Source organism: Mirounga angustirostris, unplaced genomic scaffold, assembly GCF_029215605.1.
Source record: "Mirounga angustirostris isolate CCGP_5_RB_7025 unplaced genomic scaffold, mMirAng1.0.hap1 SCAF_4, whole genome shotgun sequence".
Classification (NCBI taxonomy): Eukaryota; Metazoa; Chordata; class Mammalia; order Carnivora; family Phocidae; genus Mirounga; species Mirounga angustirostris.
Genome location: NW_026991712.1, coordinates 18583625 through 18605092, shown reverse-complemented (window position 1 = coordinate 18605092; position 21468 = coordinate 18583625). Strand labels below are relative to the sequence as shown.

General features: G+C 38.2%; 1 pseudogene; it reads left to right on the top strand.

Annotated features, from left to right (window-relative positions):
• Positions 1-2222: 2222 nt before the first annotated feature.
• LOC123858560 (regucalcin-like) overlaps positions 2223-21468 on the top strand; it is a 72286-nt pseudogene continuing 53040 nt past the window's right edge.

Below are 21468 nucleotides of genomic sequence, written 5' to 3'. Positions count from 1 at the left end.
CAGGGTCCTGGGATCGAGCCCTGCATCGGGCTCCCTGCTCCGTGGGGAGCCTGCTTCTCCCTCTCCCACTCCCCCTGCTTGTGTTCCCTCTCTCGCTGTGTCTCTCTCTGTCAAATAAATAAATAAAATCTTTAAAAAAAAAAAGATGTTTGGTAGCATACCATTATATAGTATTCCCACATGCAGATAGAATGGACACACATAATCTCAAGAGCCTAGGGAATAGTGAAATGTAGTAAAATAATCAGGAATTGGAAATGTAGTGATACAATATAGCATAGTGAGCATATAGTATTAACAGTAGTAATATTTTTGGTATTTTTAGACTTTTAAAATTTTATTATTAATAGTATTACAAATAAAATGGATCACAAAACTACAAAATAAAGGTATTATTTTTAGGATAATTTATTTAACTGGACTATGTTTTACCTTTAATAATGACAATGTTTGACCACTAGCTCACAAAAATCCTGAAAATTTCACAATTGGCTCTCGCAAGTTGGTCTGATGGGGCTCCTGCACACACAATATTGCTCCTGGGGAGGAAATAGAAACCATCATGATGACTTGGAAAGGGTGCTGCATTGAGAGATGGCTGACCCAGGAAGTTAATAGTGGTTAAAGGCAAAGGTTCAGGAGCCTGGCTACCGGTGTCCAGACCCCAGCTTCTCTTGTGGCCTTGGACTTGGACAAGTAGCTTAACCTCTCTGAATCTCAGTTTCCTTTTAAGGTAAAAAGGGGATTATACAGGAACCTAACTTACATGAATTTTGGGGTTTTAAATAAGATAATGTTCGCACAGTGGCTGTGCATAATAAGCAAACAATAAGACTATTAGCAGCACCAAGTTTCAGCTAGGCCGATAAATGCTGTGTGATCATGGGCAATTTATTTCCTTCATCATTTATTCATATGTAGAATAAGGATTTAAATACAAAATTATTTCTAAATGCTTTTTAATTCTCAAATGCACAGTGATTAAGAACTAGAGCTTTTAAGTTAGATAGACTAAATTCAGATTCTGGTCCTCATTATACAAGTTGTGCAACTTTGGACAACTTAATTCATCTTTCTTACCCTTGATTTCTTCATCTGAAAGTCGAGAAGTAACAGAAGAATTTGTTGTACAGAATTTTTTAAGGTTAAAGTAAGGTACATCGTAACAAGGCCTTAGCTCTCTGTTTGGCACACTGTAGGTGCTCAATAAAGCTAAGCTGTTTTATTAATAGTATTAATATTATTATAGTTCATAATGGTATTAACAGTGGTAGTATTTTCAGTATACCATATAGTATTAATTTAGAATATATTATTAATGTACTATGTAATATATTACAAATACATAGTAATAGTATTGGTATTATTACTATCATTTATTAAAGATATTATTTAAGATTATAAAAAAAAAGAAGATAGCAGGAAGGGAAAAATGAAGGGGGGGAAATCGGAGGGGGAGAGGAACCATGAGAGACTACGGACTCTGAGAAACAAACTGAGGGTTCTAGAGGGGAGGAGGGTGGGGGGATGGGTTGGCCTGGTGATGGGTATTAAAGAGGGCTTGTTCTGCATGGCACACTGGGTGTTATATGCAAACAATTAATCATGGAACACTACATCAAGAACTAATGATGTAATGTATGGTGATTAACATAACATAATAAAATTTTAAAAATATATTATTAACATTAATAATATTAGCATTATTAATAAGATGAGCACACAGATACAAACATTTTTTTTGTATATGATATACCTTACAAGGGAAGGAAACATGTCCTAAGACATCAAAATTAATATCAATAATAAGATATATAATGTTAATAAAGTAGTTGCTATTATTGGGCATTTTCTAGGCATCAACCAGTGTAGTAAGTGCTTCACATATAATTTAATTAACCTCTTTGAATCTCAATTTCATTATTTATGAAATGACTTTAATATCTATCATGTAGAGTTATTGAGAAAATTATAAGTATTATTATAACATTCAACTCAGTGTCTGGAAAAAGTCATGCAATAAATGGTAGCTAGTAATAATAATTGTTATAATAGAATCTACTTTATGGGTTATAAGGATATATTTATGCTTTTTGAAAAATGCTTATCATATTGCTTAGTGCATTATATATACTAATTAATAGAAGGTATTATGTGATAAAAATAAACGATGAAGCCAGCTCTCCGAGGGTCACCGACACCAAGAGAGCTCCCCGTTGACAATGTCTTCCATTGAGATCGAGTGTGTTTTGCGAGAGAACTGCTGGCGTGGGGAGTCTCCGGTGTGGGAGGAGGCGTCCAACTCGCTGCTCTTTGTAGACATTCCTGCAAAAGAGGTTTGCCGGTGGGATTCGCTCAGCAAGCGCGTGCAGCAAGTGACATGGATGCCGCCGTCAGCTCTGTGGCCCTTCGCCAGGGAGGAGGCTATGTTGCCACCATTGGATCAAAGTTCTGTTCTTTGAACTGGGAAGATCAGTCAGCAGTAGCCCTGGCCACAGTAGATAAAGACAAGAAAAGCAATCGGTTCAATGCTGGGAGGGTGGATCCCGCTGGGAGATGCTTTGCTGGCACCGTGGCCGAGGAGATGGCCCCCGCGGTTCTGGAGCGGCACCAGGGGTCCTTGTACTCCCTCTTTCCTGACCACCACGTGGAAAAGTATTTTGACCAGGTGGACATCTCCAGTGGTTTGGATTGGTCCCTGGACCACAAAATCTTCTATTACATTGACAGCCTGTCCTACTCCGTGGATGCCTTTGACTATGACCTGCAGACAGGAAAGATCTGTAGGTACTTTTTCATTATTCTTCTTAATACTGCTGGGATTTTTTTTTCATATGTGTGTAACTAGGAAGCTGCCTCTTCCTTGACTCGAATGAAAAGGCCCTTACTTGTCAAATAAAGAACCGGCTGATGTGATAAAAAAAAATAATAATAATAACAATAATAAATAAATAAATAAATGAGTATTTACCATTTACTATCAATTTACCATTGAGAATGGTTTGGTGGGTCAGGATGGAGGTCAGAGAACAGTCCAGAATACAGCTCCAAAGTGTTGTTGAAAAGAGTGGCTGTTGTGTTTTAATCTCTTGCTCCCGTGTTGGGGGTGGGTGGAATGTGAGAATCTTTTCTGGGGGGGAGCGTCCAGCAGGGTTCCTGCAGCTGGAAAAGGGTTAGACATTGTCAACGCTGGCTTATGAGGTGTTACAAATGTAGGGTAGAGTTGTTAGGCCAGCACTGGGTTGAGGTGGCCATGCTAATAATTATTCTTTCTAGTCTAATGGTATTGAATTAGGACAACTGTGTTCTTTGGGGGAATCTGTTGAAAGCCATGGATCTTTTGTCATTGTCATTTGTTTATTTGCTGATACCATGTCTCTTGGGATTTTAAGACACTTTTTGCTTCTTCAATGTGTACTGTCAACTGTACCTCTAAAACACTGTCAGATTATTAATGACCCCAGTTTTCATCTCTCTGTGTTTATCCATTGCACTTACTATGAATCATTTTAATAATTCCTTAAAATACCATCCCCAAGTCAGTCCATATGGCCTTCTGATCTCATACTTAGTAATAAACACAAGGACATATGGTTATAAAATGAAGTCTTTCAGGATGCTCCAGTTCATTATTCTATTGCCCCTTAAAGGAACAGAGTGAGCTGATCCAAAAGGGCAGATAATAAATAAGAGTGATCTCATCCTCTCACTCGGCATTGGCTGCCACCTCCTTGGGGAATAATTACTTAATAAACTCAGGCTGCCCCTTTCAATGGTTTTATATAACACAAGGATAGCTTTTTAGAACACATTCAGAATTAATGCTACTCTTATCTGAGATCAGAGAAGCCTAAATAGATCTGGATCCATTGAGTGGTGTTGGGAAATCTGATTCTTGGTGAAGCATTTTTCTAGAACATCTGAGCCTAAGTTCAAACCCAGGGTGGAGTTCTCAACCAAATCAGACATCGTGATTACATTCATAGAAATATAAACCCTAGGGACAGACCCAGAAAGATAAATAAAATTACCATATAAGGGGCACACCCTTGTGCATATGCAAGTTGGTGGATATTGAGAAATATGAATATAAAATTTCAACAATTCTGGTCATCAAAACTACCAAGTAGAGTAATCAGGATATTCCATTTTGTTCATCAGATTTGAAAGGTAAAACAAATAATGCCCATGCCCTTAAAATTGTAGTGAGAGGGATTCTCCTTAAATATTGCACATGAAAAAGTAAATTCTACCATCTTTTAAAAGGTTATTTCAAAAGAGGAATCAAACACCTCAAAATATATATACTATATATTCTTTGATACAGTAATTTCTTTTTTTTTTTAAGATTTTATTTATTTATTTATTTGAGAGACAGAGAGAGAATGAGAGAGGGGAGGGTCAGAGGGAGAAGCAGACTCCCTGCTGAGCAGGGAGCCCGATGTGGGACTCGATCCCGGGACTCCAGGATCATGACCTGAGCCGAAGGCAGTCGCTTAACCAACTGAGCCATCCAGGTGCCCCGATATAGTAATTTCTTATCTGTGACACTGTGCCCTGGAAATGTAGAGAAATACATGATTATAAACTTTATAATCCTGAAAAAAAATTAAAACTACCTAAAAATCCAACATAAGTTAGTAATAAAAGTAATGCTTTTGAAAATATTTTTATGGTATATAAATTACCATAAGGGTAAAACAATAAGGGTGAAAATTATGTAAGAGCTTTATGACTTCAGCTATATTAAAACCTGTGAAGAAAATATCTAAGAACGAAGTTATTTCTAGCTAATGGGAAAATGAATCATTTTTATTTGAGTATTTCTTTATAGCCATTCTGTAATTTTAGTTCAGTATTAAAAATGAGTTGAAGAAAGATAAAATTGAATACAGAAAGCCCATTTGGGATTCTTTTGTAATAATCCAAGCAAGAGATGACCATGGTCTAAACAATAGAGGTAGTAAAGTATTTCTTTAATGTTCTCCATGGAGTGTATAATCGGAAAAATGAAAGTAATTTTTTAAAAAGGGTACTTAGTGCTCATCTGAAAAAGCATCCTGAAATATATGTGGAGAGACACAGTAGAGAAAACTAAGAACTTAAAGGGATATAAAATATTGGAGTAATTTGGGTTGACTTTTCCAGATTTGAAATCATTCTTTTCTTTCATTAATTGCAGAATTGCTTTTAAAAAATACTTCCAGTTTCAAATACCCAGAGAGCTCAGTTTGAGGTACATTGAGTCTAAGGGGAAAAAATTTTTAGTAAGAAGAAAAGATGTCATTTTTTAAAAGGGTGGTTTCAGATGGGTTTGGCACAATTGAAAATGTGTCTTTGAAATGTGTTTAGTATTTCCAGACAAGGAGGAACTGTCACCTCCCATTGCTTGTGAATCACTGCACATCTGGTCCTCCTGCCCTGGGACAAAAAATGCAACAGGAAACATAGGACATTAAAAGACAGTGGATATTGTTTGCAATCAAATCTTAGATTGCTGTCTGCCTGCCTTCCTTCCTTCCTTCCTTCCTTCCTTCCTTCCTTCTTCTTTCCTTCCTTCCTTCCTCCCTTCCTTCCTTCTTTCCTCTCTTCCTCCCTCCCTCCCTTCCTTCCTTCCTACTTCCTTCCTACTTCCTTCCTTCCTTCCTTCCTTCCTTCCTTCCTTCCTTCCTTCCTTCCTTCCTTCCTTCATGCTTGCCATGTTTTAAAAAAATAGCAAATGATGTTTCACCACTCATGGGAACTTAGCATTGCAGCCTGATGTGGTATTACTCTGCACGCCCTGTTCAATCAGCAGTTTTGTGGTTGTGATGTTAGGCTGTGGAGGTGATGTTAGGCTGTGGAGGTGACGTTAGGCTTCAGGTAGTAGATCAACTTGGTCAGGTGAACTCACTCAACTCACCAGCCTCATCTCAATTTCTTTGAAAGTTTCTTGACTTATTTGAGTGCTAAAACCTAGAACTGGGCACCTTCCTTGCAGTTGAAATGCCACTATTTAGACCAACTAAACTTTAAAAATAAAGAAAGAAAGCAGCAGTTTTTATCGGTAGGAATTATTGGTTTAGTTAAGGTTTCAGGTTGTTGGTTTGTTTGTTTTCATTATCATAAAGGTTTTTTGGAGTAAAATGGTTTTCTGTCCAGGCTGGAAGGGTTCAGTACCATTCAGGGTAATGGTATCTGTAGGCATAGGGAAAGGGCAAGTGTGGTGGAGTGGAAAATTTATTTTCCTTTCTTTACAATCCCGCCTTCTTGTTTCCCTCCCTACTGTTGGGTGTCTCATACATAGAGTTTGTCTTTGCCCACCTTTGTATCTACTCATTTCAGAAACAATTGTTTTCTTTTCTTGGGACTTTAAAGATGAAAGAACATAGCTTGTCTTGACAAAACAAACAAAACAAAACAAAAACAACAACCAATATGACTTCCCCAATTGTCATTTTTCCTTCTCTTCCTTTCTTTTTTCAATCACATACTAATGAACTCCTATTATACACCGTGCCAAAAAGCTGATGGTAGGAATATAAGACAGAAGGAGGAAAATGATATAGCCATACTGTAATTTTAGTTCAGTATTAAAAATGAGTTGAAGAAAGATAAAATTGAATACAGAAAGCCCATTTGGGATTCTTTTGTAATAATCCAAGCAAGAGATGACCATGGTCTAAACAATAGAGGTAGTATATACCATGGATAATTTTAAAAGTATATAAAAGACTGAATCATGAGGACTTGGTAATTAATTGATTGTGGTGTTGGGGAAAGGAGAAAGAGGCAGTCATGAAGACTGTGAAGGTTACGGCTTAAGCAACTGAAAGATTGATGGATGGCATTCATTGAAATTCAGAGAACAGATGAAAATGCAGTCTGTGGTGGGTGGGAATATGAATTCAGTTTTGGGAATGCTGGGTATGAGACTTTGATCGGATATCCAAATGGCGATACCTAACATGAAATTGAGTATAAAAGTCTGATGCTCAGCACAGTATCTGGACTATAAACATATGGTTCAAAACATAAACATGACTGAAGTCATGGAATATATGAAATGAATATATGGAATCACCCAAGGAGAATATATAAATGGAGGGCTTAGGAGAGAATCCAGAGATACACCAAGGAAAACGTTCATTTCAAGAAGATATTAGTGTTCAAGAGGCAGTTGATGACTTTGTCAAACTCAGTTTCAGCAGTACAGTGGAAATAGGACCCAGATGGCAAGATGCTGAGAACCAAGCAGCCCGAAACTTTAGGATCTCCATCAGGTGATGCATGCACATTTTTGGACAGATTTAATTTGATAAGCTAAATACTCTAAGTTGTTTTGGGAGAAGGTGGCAAATGCCATTTGTATTTGACAGCAAAAATACTCTCTTCTTTTCAGTTACTGTTTTTAAAAATTAGGCCATTTTAATTCTTTATCTTTCTGATGATACAGCCTGGTGAAGGGAACAGACTAGTTAATTAAGGATTTTACTGTGCTTCTCTGGGGTGCTTGGGTGGCTCAGTCAGCTAGGTGTCTGCCTTTGGCTCAGATCATGGTCCTGAGGTCCTCAGCATCCTGTTCAGCAGGGAGTCTGCTTCTCCTTCTCCCTCTGACCCTCTCTCTGACTCGTGCTCTTTCTCTCTGTCTCTCTCTCAAATAAATAAAATCTTAAAAAAAGAATATTATTGTGCTTCTCAGTGTGAGCATTTGCTAAATTTCACATTATATAATCTTTTGTTTCAAAGAAAGGAAAATAAATGGTTATTTCTTTTTATTGGGGATGAGGTAAGTGGTGTTCTCTAACTGAAATAAAATAGTTAATTCTTTATCCTAAGCAGGCTCCTCGCCCAGCACAGTGCCCTACGAAGGGATTGATCTCACAACCCTGAGATCATGACCTGAGCCAAAATCAAGAGTTGGATGCTTAACCAAATGAGCCACCCAAGTGCCCCCTGAAATATTTAATTCTAAAGTAAAATGAAGAGATACCTGGGTGGTTCAGTTGGTTAAGCATCTCCCTTCGGCTCAGGTACTGGGATCACGTCCTACATCAGACTCTCCACTTCTCCTTCTGTCTCCTGCTCCCCCTGCTTGTGTCCCCCTGCCAACAAATAAATAAATAGAATCTTAAAAAAAGTAAAGTACAATGAATAATGTGAGTTTACTCTGACAGAACAAATATATCCAGTCATTGGAGATTGACAAAGATTGGTAAACAAAGCAAAACACACAAATAGATCCCCACCTATATATCTTAAGGAACATAGGGTTTCTTAAAGAATAATGAACATTTAGTGGTTATTTGTTCTTCTTTGAATAATAAATATTAATACAATATGGTTGAAGTAAATTACAGTATTTAGTTTTCCAAAGATGGCGTGGGAATATGTAGTTAAATGGAGAGTATGACCAGCTGTTTCCTCAGGATAGAAATATCCCAGAAGTAATTTAAAAATGCTTCTACTTTTACACAGGAAGATTCTGGAGGCAAGCTCACTTTATGATCACTTTTGAAATTTCATGGATATTGAATTCGTTCCAAAATGGACTGTAAGATTTCAAAGAGCAACATTTGCATTCCTTATTGAATTTAGAATCTGTCATTCTTCAAAATATTGGGTTGATGATTCAGAAAGGGCACATAGTCCCCTTTCTTTGCTTCAACAATGGGTTTTATCCAAAAATCTCAAAGTACTTTATACAAATTAACTCACAGTCCAATCCTTTTAATATTTTGAATGAAGATTAATGAGACTCCTATTCCACATATGGTAACATGGAGTTTCTGGAAACCTTGGATGAAGTGAATGAGACATGACATAGCTGCCAGCAAGTTTGCAGATGAGCCAAGAATAGCAAACAAGATTTCTACTTAACTGTTTTAACCACCAGACACAGAAACAAGAAATCATAGGTATTAAATAATTAAAACAACAGACTAAAACATGGTCTAGAAGGGGAAGTTTTTTACTCCAGGTCTACCTGTGTGTGAATCTGAACAAATCTCTAGATTTTGATGGTCTTGGAGGTTATCTGGCGTGAATTGATTTCTAAGAGTCCTTCTAGAACTGACATTCTAATTCTCTGCAGACCTCACTCTGGAGAAGAGGTCTTGCCTGAAAATAGAATGGTTGAAAATATTTGTGGAAATGGAGCTGTGGGACGTTCCTGTGCATCTCTACATTCTTCTCCTTAGCAATATTTACTGAATTCTGCCTCAGAACTAGCTCTCATTGTTTTTCAATTGCTATTTCCATAACTTCTTTCCAACAAAATCAGTTTCAAATTAAGTCAGCTATGATATTCTCTAGATCATTATACAATTAGCGCCACCCTTTATCCTTTTCTCCAAGGAAAAAGAACATAGGTACATAAAAGCAGGGTGATTAGGAATGCAGGTTCTGGAATCATACTTACCAGGAATAAATCCCAGCTCAGCAGTTTAATTGGTGTGTGACTTTGGAGAATTTATTGAATCGATCTTAGCTCCAATTTCTTCATGTCTGAAAAGGGGAAGATAATATACCACCATTTATAATAAAAAATAGGGCCACCTGGGTGGCTCAGTTGGTTCGGCATCCAACTCTTGATTTTGGCTCAGGTCATGATCTCAGGGTTGTGGGATCCAGCACAGCATCTGTCTCTGTGCTCAGTGCAGAGTCTGCCTGAGATTCTCTCTCTCTCTGCCCACCGTCCCCTCCCTGCTCACGCTCTGTCTCTCTCTCTCAAATAAATAAATAAAATCTTTAAAAAATAATAGTAATAAATAGTTTGTGGGGAATAAATGAATATAAAGATTTTAGCATACCTGCTACATAGTAAATAGCCTTGCTTCTCTGTCTTTTTTCTTTCTTTCTTTCTTTTTTTTTTCTTTTTGAGAGATACCTAGCCAGACTCGATTGTATGCCATCCTTTGTTATCACGAGCTGGAAGTCCAGGAACTACATTTCCCAGAATTCATTGCCACCAATATTCTGGTTTAAAAATCTTTAATGAGATACATATATGTGAGATTTTGAAGGCAGAAAATAGATAGAAATTAATATAACCCCTCCCCCAGAGACAGGTGATGCATGAGCTTTAGTAATAGACAAATATGAGGTTTTGCCAGTGGCTTTAAGGAGATCCCCAAAGAATTATCATTTTAATGCCACAGGTAGCCAAGATCATTGGCGGTGGTCTCCAGGAATTTCAGTAACATCCTAATTTCTTGAAAGAAAGCAGTAGCTTCACTTAAATTTCACTTCTTTGTATCTTTCAACAGTTTTGTAAGGAACTAATTTTCTAAATTAAGTGCCTTCCACCTTGAATGGTTTCTGTTTTCTTGTCTAGTTTCTGAATGAAATCTATGAGATTACTGAGTACGAAAGACAGAAAATAATAATAATAATAATAACTTAATATTTAGGTCTTTACTCAAATGATATCTTTTTAATGAGTGCTTCCTGACTATCTGGAAATTTCAACTCTGTTTCCATTTCCCTGCTCTTTGAAAATCTCCTTGGCATATTTTTCACTTTAAAAAATAATAGTGATCTTATTTATTTTGTTTATTGTATTTCTTTCTGGGAAATTTAGCTCACAAGGCTATGTCTTTTTGACCCTTTGTCTCACTGTTCACCCTTCAGCCTTTCAAAATATATATATATATATATATATATATATATATATATATATATATATATATATATATATCTGGCATGTAGTAGGTGCTCAATAAAAATACTTGTTGGGGGCACCTGGGTGGCTCAGTTGGTTAAGTGTCTGCCAGTTAAGGGTCTGCCTTTGGCTCAGGTCATGATCCCGGGTTCCTGGGATCAAGCCCCACATCACATCGAGCTCCGGGCTCGGCGGGGTGTCTGCTTCTCCCTCTGCCCCTCCCCACCTCGTGCTCATGCTCTCTCTCTCTCTCAAATAAAAAAATGAAATCTTTTTAAAAATACTTTTTGAATTAAAAAATGAAATGTTTATTCTGTACCAGAGTTGATTCTAAGTGCCATATGTATATTATCTTATTTAATATTTCTAAATAAACCTATCCAATGGCGATTACCATTATGCCTAATTTATTAGAGCAAAGACCTAGCCACAAAGGTGGTGGAGCAAAGGTGTGAACTCAGACTGACTCCCAAGCCTCTACTGTCAACCATGACACCACATTGAATGAAAACCTTCTCTCTTTTGGGTATGGGACTAAGTCCTCCACACTGTGTTGGAATTTCAGAAGGATATGTATTCAGAAGGATATGTGTTATGTGTATTTATTCCACTTATAAAATGAGAAAATTGAGGATTATAGAAGTTGAGCAGTTTTTACAAGGTGATACAGCAACTTAATGGCACATTTCAAATCCTCTTGGGTCTGTCTGCCTCTCAAGTCTCAGGGCTATGCATCTTACCAAACTAGGAAACATTTTCAAAGAAAGATCATCAGAAGCTTTTCTCTTGAATTCAGATAAAACATATAAGGAAAAATTATATTATATATACTGCCCATGAGTAAAACCAGAGAAATAGGTTTAAATCTGCATATGCTTTTATTAGAACAGACACATTTTAGCACAAGGGAGGTCTTCTTGTCAGATGTTAACATAATCTTGGTTATAGCATATTATTTTCATTAAGCAGTAACTGTTTCCAGGGTGTGAGCCTATTTAGCTTATAATAGGACACAGTGTAAATACCATGCCCCCAATTCCAAAGCTCAGCAAAAACAAAACAGCTGTCTAATATGAGGCATTTTTATAGGCTGAATGAACAGCTCACATTGTTATGGAAAGGCCAATTTTATGAAACCACACTTTAAAAAGCAAGTTGGGCCCTGCCTATTCTCCTTTCCTTTGTTAGGCAAAAAAAGAAGGCTTAAGATGTAGACAGCATTATCTCTTAAAATGTCTCTGGTTATGGATGAGATCCTCTCTTTGGAAGAGACCCTGCCCTTCATTCAGTAAATCATTTAAATGTAGGAGGGAGAGTTTAGCAAAACAGAAGGATGAGATGCTGGAAATAGACACTGTAATTTCCATTGTAGGGGGCAGGGGAACCTTATTATACAAAGCAGTAACAGCAGATGGATATTCTTTATTGACTGGAGTCACCCATTTGCATGCAAGAGGAGGATGTGATTTGGAAATGAGCTGTCCTTTCTCCCCACTGTTCCATCCCCTCCCAAGATTCCCACACTCCAGTCATTAGAATATGCTAACTTGGAACTTCTTGAGGATGAGAAAAATTTTTTGTCTTCATTAAATGCACATATACCTCGTTCCTCACTTTTATAGACCTAATCTAATGCAGTCATTAGATCAAGAGATCTCATGTGATATTTCTGTGACTCTGTCATGATCATGTTTTTAGTTTGGCAATTATTTGAGTTGCAGGGACAAAAGACCTTCGGTATACAAGAAAACATTTCTTCTCTGTGTAATAATACTGTTGTTGGATATGGTCATGTCTTTGAGAGTTTTTATGAAATGGAAAATTGAAGTGATTAGGAATATGAAGTATAGTTTAGTATCTGGATGTGTAGAAAGAATCCTAGACTGGGAATCAGCAGACCTAAATCCTGACCTTGGTTCTTCCACTAATTAAGAGTGTAACCTCAGATAATTCTCTTAACTTTTCTGGTCTTCAGAGTCTTCTTCTATAAAAGATGGAAAGTGTATTATTTTCTCTCATCACAAAAGAAAACACATGGACAAAGAAAAAAATCAATATTTAGACAAATTGAAAAGCTTATTTAACAAGTCAGATTTTTATGTAAAAGTCACCAGAACAATTTCTTTGTTTTATTTTATTTTATTTTATTTATTTGAAAAAGAGACAGCAAGAGCGAGAGACAGAACACAAGCAGGGGGAGTGGGAGAGGGAGAAGCAGACTCCCCGCCGAGCAGGGAGCCTGACGTGGGGCTCAATCCCAGGACCCTGGGATCATGACCTGAGCTGAAGGCAGACGCTTAATGACTGAGCCACCCAGGTGCCCCACAATTTCTTTTTTCATTCATCCCAAGTCAATGATAACCACATGAAGCCAAGGACAGGATTGTTTATCTAATTTAGTAAATATTAATAATAATAATATCTGAGCTTAATTATGAGGACAGTTTAGTAAAATCAGAAGAGTTTGGGGTTTTGTAGTCTACAAACTACAGACTGTTGTATTTTCATCTTATTTATAAGTACAGGCAGGCTTGATGATGCATGACCCATATATTTACCTCCTGGAAATGAGAACTAGAATCTTTATTTGTTCTTATAAAAGACTAGCCCATCACAATGAGGGATGAAACTTTACAGAACAGGGCTAAGGATACATAAGATATGCCCCCACTGGAATAAAGTGTTAGCTAAAGCTGGAATTATGTTGATTTTTTTAATTTGGTAAAACCATTCAAATCAACTGGATTTATAGGAGATGACAGTTGGATAAACCTGACTACACAATAGCTTTGAGAAGCAAAAGATCTGTCCCTGATGAGATGAACACTGACTTGTCTGCCCCTTACCTTTCTGCCACCTCCAACAAGTACGGCAGTTTTGAACTCCGAGAAATATCTAAAGGAAGAGATGGTAAGGAAAACATGCACTGTATGGACTATACTTTCTATAAATTGGCCTCTTTGAATTTGTCAAATAGCTTGGAAACACGTAGGTGGTGTGGGATGATAAAATGCCTTCTCATGCTTTGGCATTAAGAATTGTCCATGGTTCCCAACTGGTGATAATGACAGGGTGTGTTTGCACAATTTAAACTTTGGTGGAATACTTTCTTTGGAGGGAAACTTTGGGCAGTTTCCCAGGTTTGATTTTTTTTAATCACTAAAATATGCTTTTGACTTGAGGTAAATTAATTTGTGTTATTTGTGCTGCAATTAAATGTGTCCAGCTTGGCAATTATTTTCCTTCTCTTTAAAAAAACATTCCTGTTTGTTTATTCTTTCTTTGTAGCTCAGAGGAAACCCAATCCACTTTGGAACAAGGCTTTTTAAGACATGGATGTAATTTGGTGATGAGATGGATCCACATTATTCCCATGACCTTTCCCACTTTCACCACCTCCCTTGTGCATTCATTTCATCAGAGGTGGAAATGTAAAACAATAGAGTCAGTTATGTGTTAGGGGTCTCAAAAATACCCACCTTAAGTACTTTTTTAAAATCCAAATAGACAACATGAAAATATGCTGACTTAAGAGTTGTTAAAATTTACCAACCTCCCACACTTATACAAAAATACTATAATCCTTGTAAAGGGGTAAATTGCAATCATTTTTTAGGAACATGTTTTTAAATACTTAGAAAGCTTGTGATAAACTCAAAATGAAGTCTAGAAATTAGTAAGTTATTTGAGTGATTCAAATAGGTCTATAACTTTACTTGCATTTGTTTCATTTTTATATTATCAGAATAGCGTTGCTTATCCCACAATATGCATGAGGACTAACTCAAGGAAATAACTAAGATGCAGTAGGGTTTGTTCTTAGCTTTTGTAGCTTTATGGAGGAACACAATGGGAAGTGGGAAAGAGCATCTCCTAAGAGAGACTCCAGGGTGTTGACCATTATATTTCTTATATTTTTGTTCAGTTACTACCTTGAATTTTAATTCATACAATGAACTGACTTAAACACCTACAACATCTGAATTCTTCATGGACATGTAATCTCAGGCCACATTTTTTACTAGATTGAAGAAGTCACAGGGTCTTTATACAACATTTTTCCTACTATAAACGCTTTTCTGGGCCTATCTCTGCCACTAAATAGTAGACCTAAATTTTCTCTCTACACCCTCTGGATAACAGTTTTATCATTGAGAAAGAGCAAGACAGGAGTAGCAGACTAATTCATCCCAACATTTTTTTCAGCAACTCTTTCTATTCTTCAGATGAAATTTTGCATGGAAACGCATTGACAAATATTTTTTTTTTAAAGATTTTTATTTATTTATTCATGAGAGACAGAGAGAGAGAGAGAGAGGCAGAGGGAGAAGCAGGCTCCCAAGGAGCAGAGAGCCCGATGCGGGACTCGATCCCAGGACCCTGGGATCATGACCTGAGCCGAAGGCAGACGCTCAACCATCTGAGCCACCCAGGCACCCGACAAATATTTTTTTTTAAGTAGCATTGTTTTAAAGGCACAGAGTCTCCCTAGCAGATGGAAGTGGGGCACTGAGACCAGGTCTCTGGATAACCCAGTTAAAAAAAAACTCTAGCAGAAATTTGCTTTAAGATTTTGACTATGGTATCTATAAATTATGTTCAAATACATCAGCAGATACTATGTGGGGGAACATACATATTATTTGTTTAGCCTGCAACCCCTATGCTTCTAGTATTTCATCTAGAATGTCCAATCTGGAGATCCTCAGTGAATGTGCTAATCAAGGATGCACAGTCTAGAACTGGATTCTGGACCTCAGGAAGCTTATCCTCCAGAAGCAGTGACTTTGTTCTGTTACTTGTGTTTAGATCGATCACTGCTACTTTAATAATTAATATACTGGATGTCAGAAATGGGACACTTATGGGTGAAAATAGCAGATTGTTGACAAGAATGATTCATGTTAAAAGTGATTTTTTATTACAGAAATGTAAATATTCAACATGTGTGTCTTGGCTAAAATATTTAGAAGACACTTTCCACACATGCATGAACAAAAAGAACTCAAAGAGGTTTTGTAGCCTACACCCTTGGAAAAGATGTCCTAATCTAAATCCCCAAAGATTCCTGTGTCCAGCCTTGGATTCTGGAGGATTCTGGTTGTTTGATTCAGCTGTAACAGTGACAGTTCTGGCTCTGGAATGTTGTTATGTCTGCTTCTAGAGTATTCCTCTGCCTGCCTCTAAGCGAACTTTTCTTGCAATTGGTGAAAACAGTATCTAAAAGGCCCATGAGCTGAGACATCCTCAAGCCAACAGAGTAAGTTGCATAAATAGTTTTGTTTTGGCTTTCTAAGCATTGTTTTATATGTGTTTTGCTTGCACATTTGGCAGAATTTAGACTGAGACCTCATTTCATTGTAACTAGTAGCAAGGCTATAGGTGAAGTAGATAGCTCTGACTCATCTCAAAGTCCATTGTTGGTCACTAGCAGAGACAAAATAGTTATTCATAACCAAGTAGGCTCAACTCCATTTACCATTGTTTCTCATTGCTAGAAACTTCTTTGATTTGAAAAATAAGAGCACAATGGGAAAATATTTATATACCCCCTCAAATGATATTATTTACCTTTGACCCTGACTTAATCATTTATGCCTGTGATTTTCCTGAAATAACTTGTTTTGGTGCCAAGAGAACTGTCAGAATCAGCTGACAGCTACTTTTGAAGCATTTATTTTTTTTATTTTTTATTTTTTAAAAAGATTTTATTTATTTATTTGAGAGAGAAAGAATGAGAGAGAGAGAGAACACCTGAGAGGGGATAGGGTCAGAGGACGAAGCAGACTCCCTGCCGAGCAGAGAGCCCAATGCGGGACTCGATCCAGGGACTCCAGGATCATGACCTGAGCCGAAGGCAGTCGCCCAACCAACTGAGCCACCCAGGTGCCCGTTTTGAAGCATTTAATAGGTGCTATTTATTCTAGAAGAAAAATATGTGATCTTTTTCTTTAACAACTTTAATATTTTATTGGAGAGATAAGATACTTACATAGAAGAATTACTTGTAAAATATAAGGAGGTATATAGTGAATGAAAAAAAATGAATGATAAGGAAATAAATACAATAATAATTCAAAGAGAGAAACCTGTGGCAATTGTGACCAAGAAAGATTTGAGTATTGAAGCAGGTCTAGCGTATGTGTGAGATTTAGACAGGGCTTAATACAGGCAGGAACTTACTCTAATGGCCTCTGGGAACAAAGACAGGCTAGGTTGAACTTGTGAACTCTCCTGAAATGCAGGTTCAAGAACTCAGATTCTAAAGTATATTTGATATATTTTTCTACCATAAATCCCTTTTGTTCTGGGAGGGAGGAAACCTAAAACTTTTTGAGAGCGTAGAAACCCTACCCTGGCAAAGTGTTCCTGGAAGGTGTGTTGCACTTCTATGAGATTTAGTGGATGAGTAAGATGAGCCTTCACACTACAGGAGCTGACAGGAAGTTAGCCCCCTTCTCCCACTCTTCAGGTACTTGCTAGGAAATAACTTTTGGTCATTTTCCCAGGACAAAGTAAAGGCTGAGATTTTGAAATTAACCTGGCCAGTGTTTTCCCAAGATAGGAAGCTAGCACTGAAGTTAATGAAGGGTCAGAGGGCAGAACTCAGAGGCATCCTCCCCTGACAGACAGACACTGACATTTCAAATGTTTGCGAAGATCACCTATCTCTCCTCCCTGTAACCCATCACCTTCTACCACCTCTCCCTAATCTCTGTTTTCCTATCTCATTAATCAGAAAAGTCTGATTCTACCTAAAGTTGATGGGCAGGGTTGTAAATTCTTCCATGTTCCAATCAAACATGCAAAGACAAAGTGACTTCTTTACTTCTCTGTAACGAGTTTGATCTCCTTCATGAGCTCCCATCTTACTAAGTAGATGACTTAGAGAGATAAATTTATTCCAGCTAGGTATTCTCACTCTGATTTAAAAATGTAAACTATTTTGCTGCTAGGGTGGCCTCGGTAATACACAATAGATCAGAGTTCTTGCACGTCTTCTCTTTCTCTCCAAGAGAACAGCTGAGATTATGGCAGGAGGGTAACTCACATGGCATCACAGCAAGCTAACACGGTTGTGTTAGCTGGAACCATTGGGAAGCACATGCTGAAATGATAGGAGTTCAAGAGATTGATTTCAAGAGGAAGCCTGTGCGAACTGAAAGGGGGAGGAAGCAGGACTGGAGAGGAAAGGCCTTCAGACTGCAGGTATGGTACCTGTGTCCTGGAAGTGGGGAGGAAGCAGGACCGGGTAAGAAGACCACATGCAGATATGACAGAAGCCTTGGCCCTGCCAACCCCACAGCAAGCTCTCAAGGAGAGATTCACTGTTAGCGGGATCTCTTGTTGGGCAGAAATAACCAGGCCCTGGTACCCCTGCTGTGATGAGTCATGACAAGGGGCTACCCAGGAAGAGAGAGCTCTTGTCTCAAAAGGCAATGATACTGAAGTCCTTAAGGGAGCTGTCAGCTGACTACCCTCTTTGCAACTAGAGAGTTCTATCTGAGTGGCACCCTGCCATCACTACCTCAAGTTCTTTGGATTCTTGGGTTTTTATTGGTCTCAGTCTCAGCTATCTTCTTTCCTGACAGATGACACTGATGAGGGGCAACTGGTACCATTCCTGGGGGGTCTGTCACTTTTCTTCTCATGAGGCTGGCATAACTTGAGGTGTTTTCTTCTCTGCCTTAATGAGGACTCATCAATCTTTCCTGGAAACTTGGCCACACCTTGACTTTCAGTACGCTGTCACACCGTCTGGCAAGATCCCCAGGTAGCTCTTAAATAACGTTTGCATATCCTCACGGTGGGGCCCCAAGGGAATCCCTGAATACATGACACATAAAAATTGGCAGCAGCAGAGTTGCCATTTAAGACACTGAATGCCATGTTGAATGGGAATTGGAAATTTTTTAGCGCAAGCCTGTCCCAACTATTCCACGGGACATTTATACCAACCAACCAACAAACAAAAACAAAACCCACAAACAAAACAAAAAAAAACCAAACCCAAACTAACAAACAAAAATTCACTCATTGATCCAAAACTCCAATGAGACCAGGTGCCCAACATTTTCATGTATCTCTGTATATTTAAGCTCGGATTCTCCCCTTATGTAATCACAGTGAATAATCCCACCTGGTGCAGCTATCTCCAGGTTGGGAGAGAACAGCTTTCAATGTCCAAAAGGAAGTAGAGATAAAGCTCATCCCCTGCTGGCAAGACCCCCAACCTCTCTATCCTACTTTCTCTCTCTGATTTTGACCTATACAAGGGAGCTTAGGATACACTTCTAATCATCTGATGCCCTTTGTTCTCTTCACCTTCTACTTCCCACCATATTGGGATCTGAAAAGGGTAGGCTTTGGCTCTCTATTCCCTATTTTTCATAACCTACTTCCCCCTATACCTAGCCCTGTAATGTGCTGAGTGAACCTGCCTTTTGCTAGATTCAAAAGAAATTTTAAGAAGTGTTAGAAAATCCTTTCTTACTCAACAAAGTCCAGTAATACTACTTTTGTCATACTAAAGAGATCAAGAGTATTAGGGTTCATTCACTTATTCATTCTGTATGTATTTATTAGGTACATACTATGTGCTAGGCACCCTTCTACTTGCTAAAACAGAGCAGTAAAGAACAACAACAAATGAAGTCACTCTTCTTATATAACTTAGAGTCTAGAGAATTTAAAACTCAAAGCTGATGAAGGAAACTTTGGTCCAGGAAGTACCTGCCCTCTCCGTTGCTCATGTGATTAGCCTCATGTTCCACTTTGTGGTAGATTACAAGAAAACAGAACATCATGTGGGGTTGAGGCATGAAAAATAGAGATTTGATATTTGGGAAAATATATAGTTGTTTCAAAGAAATAAGCTCTTTATATGGATGTTACCAAATCCTTTGTCTGCAAATAACAAACCCAAGGTACTGTTTAAAAAGGGAATTATTATTTTAAAAGGTAGGAATAGGAAAGAATCAGGAATATCGAAGAAAACAGAGAGGATCCATAATACTTGAAGAAATAAAGCCTTCCATAATTGTATTAGATCGCACTTCATGTCACCAGGAACATAAATGCCCTGGTAGAAATTTCAGTGTGTTGCACTTGGCTTTGACTCAGTTATCAACTGATTTATGCAACAACTCTTTGTTGGTCACCTACTATGTGCTAAGGACAGTGCAAAGCTCTGGTAACATAATGATGTATGAAGCATGCTCTCTACCCTCAAAGAGCTCAAGTAATGAGGAGGAGAACCTACAAAATTACCAAAATAATAAGAAATACAATGGAGATAAGGAACAAGGTCACTCAGTAGCACTGTTTGCCTAGTGCATTCAGAGCAATCTTCATAGAGGTGGCAATGACTATGTTCTAATGTGAGTTAAAAGCAATTTTCTAGCTGACAGATCCAAGAGTGAACAGCATTCTGAACAAAAGGATTAGACTTTGTATAGACATAGGGGCCTGTAAGTAGCTTTGGATTCGAAAAGAGGTTATGGTGAGGGTTTTGTGTCTAAAAAAGAAGATAGACCACTTAAGGAGTTTATAATTTTCCAAAAGTACTGGATAGCCAGACACAAATTTTGAGCAGGGAGGTAATATAGATATATATTTTAGAAAGATCACGCAGACAATTGAGTACTTCAATTCTTCTCAAAGTTTAGTGGGCATCTCAATCACTTAGAGGGCTGGTTAAAACATAGATTGCTGGGTTTCTGGTTCAGCACGTGTTGGGGGGGACCCATGATCTGCATTTATCACAAGTTCCCATGTGATCCTGAGACGGCACATCTCAGGACTGTACCTCCAGAACTACCGAGTAGAGCACAGAATGAAGTCAGGCAGGACCAAAGAAGGGGCCGTAAGTAATGTCATGTCTCCTTCTTATAAAAATTTTTTCCTCAGGGCACCTGGGTGGCTCAGTTAAGTGTCTGACACTTAATTTTGGCTCAGGTCATGATCTCAGGGTCGCGAGATTGAGCCCCACGCCGGGCTTTGGCTGGGCATGGAGCCAGCTTAAGATTCTCTCTCTCCCTCTCCTTCTGCCCCTCTTCCTCCATGCCCAGACACTCTCTCCCCCTCTCTCTTAATTTTTTTTTTTTTTTTACTCAGTCCTCTCAATACCTTTTTAAAAAGTTAATTTTTGCTATTTTCCATTAGTGAGCATTCTTTAGGTTGTAGTCCTTTTCCAAAGAAACACATTATCTGCAGTCTTAGGAGACAGGGAAAGAACAGAGGAAGTAAGGAAAAACATACTGTGGTTCAAAACAATTCTTTTAAAGTGAGGCGTCTTCTGCTCTCTGTTTTGTAGCTGCGGAGAAACGTTGGGCCTGAGCTGTTTCATGAAAGACAGCGGTGTGTACAATGACCTTGGAACCAGACAAACATCTGTTCATATGAAACACTGAGCAGGTCACTAATCTGCCTCAGGATCAGCCTCCTCGTCTGTAACGTGTAACTGGGAACCTTGTCCTCTCAAACTTAGTGAAGCAATAAATGAGATCACATAAATTAAATGCAGATACAGATTAGGCGGGCAGATTATAATGACTCCTCTCCGCTTTATGACTTAAGTAAAATTAAAGCCTGTGTGCCTGTGTGTGAGCGTGTGTAATACGTGTGCGCCTGGGCATGTGCGTTCATGTGTGTGTGCGCGCGCGCGCGTGCACGTGTCTACACACACTGGAGGAGAAGATAGATTGAAGTCGGCATAACTAGAGGCAGGGTAATAATTTGACGTAATTTCTCTTTCTTATGGGTAATCTTACTCCATCTCCCCAGTTCATCTTTGCCATCTCAGTGAAAGTTATTTATTTATTTAT